A 2,893-nucleotide genomic window follows, 5' to 3' on the forward strand; every position below is an offset into this window, starting at 1 on the left:
TATGGAGCAGGAGGGTTATGGAAAGCAGCTTTATTCTAAAGCTCTTTCTCCATCTCTTTCTCTATTGGGGCTGCAAATCATGCAGCCTAATAAGGAGCTAAACAAAGGACTATTTGTGCGACATTGAACTTGCAAGCATTAGAACAAATCTCTATAAATACAAGCTATTCTAAGAGTTGCAAGTACATTATCATTAGATATGTTATTTCCACAATTGAACTGTAGAGTTAACACAAAGCTTATCTATTGTTGTGTCACTGATATCCCTCGGGCACATTGTACAATAGTTTATGTTGGTGGCCCACCCACTGTTTTCTTCAATTGGTTTATAAAGAGGAAATTACACATGCTCAATACATGTTTAAAGATGTACAATAGAGATGAGCAATTTGATCAATTTAGCTTTTTTCCGCTCATGAAGGGTCTGAAAATAGCTTTTGCTTTTCTTGAATTTCAATTTGATTTTGTTCACACAATAATTTGTGGTTTCAGAGTAGCAGCTGTGTTAGTCTGTATCCGCAAAAAGAACAGGAGGACTTGTGGTACCTTAGAGACTAACAAATTTATCTGAGCATAAGCTTTTGTGAGCTACAGCTCACTTCATCAGATGCCTCTGATGAAGTGAGCTGTAGCCCACGAAAGTTTATGCTCAGATAAATTTGTTAGTCTCTAAGGTGCCACAAGTCCTCCTGTTCTTTTTGTGAATAATTTGTGGGTAATTCATGGCTTGTAAATATTTCAAAAGCAGCTGTGTTTGATACTTTGATGGGACGTTAGTTTTCACTGGAGAGATCCCCGGCCTTCTTTCCATTCCCCAACTGAATTAAACTCTTGCAATCAGGGTTCCAGTAAGCACTCAAAAAGTCAAAGTTTGTGAATATTCACCCACATTTGCTTAGAGTTAGTAGCTGCTGCAAACATCCACAGGTGGGATTTTCACAAGTGCCCAAGAGGTTTACCTGGGACTGTGCCACCAAATCCTTTAGATAAATCCCACCCCTCCTGTCCATAAGAACTTGATGAGAATATTTGGGGAAAGTAAAAATGCCTGCACCCCTCAATTCTATTTTTATTTGAGCAAACATTTATAGGGTAGAGACCAGAGGTGTTTCCCCAGGTCTAGCACTCACCACTCTGTCACAGAACAGGCTGGGAGCAAGCTACTCTTGTTGAGAGCTTCCCTGGTCAGCACTCAGGGTGTGGTGGGGTTGGGAAATGATCACCAGCACTTCACAACAGAGACAGGGCCTTCATTTACTTTTGTGGAGTAGCTAGCACAAGGCCCTGATGCTGAATGAGACCTGAGTGCACTACTGCAACGATGGACATTTTAGGAACAGCTCTGAGGTGGTTCCACCCTTCCCACATACTTCTAGGAGCATGTATGTCTGAAGAGAGCAGAGCTATTCCAGGGAGACAATCTCCCATAACTGTGCCAGTAAGGCAGAGCCAGCTGTTTATTTCCAGTGGCGTGGTGTGCAGAGCAGACATATTTCACTCAAGTTTGAGCTGAGGAGGCAACTACCCACCAGAAAAGCCTATTCAACCAGAAGAAATGCCAGATGGGGATGAGTGGACTTGCTGGTAGCTCTGTTCCTGCAGTGTTTCTCAGAGCCTGTGGGTTCATTTCAGGTGGAGTGCAAAACCAGTCTGCAGTCAGAACCTCTGGGAAGACCCTGTCACCTTCTAGAACAGAGAACCAGGCAACTCTCCCCACCAACTTTGTTCTCTCCCTTTCTCCTCTGCTGCCTCCACCACAAGGCTTTTGGGGAAGAGGGCACCATGGAGCTCAGTCATCCCCCCTCTTGGCAAGGAGGCAGAACATGAATCTGACAGAACCCTGTCTGGCTCCTCTACTTCTTGCTAAAGAGGATGATAAAGGCAAGGCAAGCAGAGGTATCGACTAATCCCGGTGACAGGAAGACCCAATTCCACCCCCTTTCCAGCAACTCAAGATTCTCTTCACCTCCCTGCTCCCAGTTATTTCTGCTGAAGACGCTGCCTCTTCTAGCATGGCATTGCAGCAAAGGGTTACAGGCTAGGGGAGCTGTTCTTTGTTGATGGCAGTGCCCATTTCATATACATTTTTCCTTTCCTGACTGGGTCCATAGTCAGTTTCCCTTGGGCATGGACTCACCTGACTCCCAAATAGAGAGGCAAGAGTAAGGACATTAAGCCTCCAAAAGGACTCCAGAAAGCTGCAGCTGCCTCCTCAGAGGGATGTGAAATGGCTCCTCCCTGGTCTTCAGAGTCTGAATTGGAAGATGACAAATTTCTCCAAGAAAGCAAAGTAGATCCCACTACATCCTGCTCTTTAAAGCCACCGTAATAAGAGTGGTGAAAAATCCACTAAGGATCCCCCTAAAATGAAAAGCAAGGGCAAACTGTCTGTTCCCGAGTTAACTGAAAGTATAGCTGATACGCGAGAGGCTATTAGCAGTCACTGTCTCTGTCAGGTCTGCTTCACTGGACCAGAATTCTTGGCCTGTCTTTGGAAATAGCAGTTGTTTGGAAGATAACTGAGTGCACACGACACAGAAAGCAGAGGTACAACCTCAACTAATTAAACAGGACTTGCACACAAGGGGAATGCAGAAGAGTGGAGTTGGTCACTTGATTTACAGATACATAGTTGTTTATGAGGTGTGTATCTTTTTAGAATTTTAGACGTTTTGACCTATTCTTACCTCATTTTTATATGGGTTTGATGTTAATTTACTTAGTAGCATCCAACAAGCAAAACATTTTCTGGCATCAGAACCTCAAACCCAGTTACTGGGTATGTTGTAGAAAAATACAAATATGCCAACTTAAATTATAATATCTTAAACCCTTCCTGATCCTCCCCACCACAGCCTGCAGTTCTTATTAGGGTAGAGTTAATCCCCTGGTA

This window comes from Caretta caretta, chromosome 9 (genome assembly GCF_965140235.1).
Source record: "Caretta caretta isolate rCarCar2 chromosome 9, rCarCar1.hap1, whole genome shotgun sequence".
Lineage (NCBI taxonomy): Eukaryota > Metazoa > Chordata > Testudines > Cheloniidae > Caretta > Caretta caretta.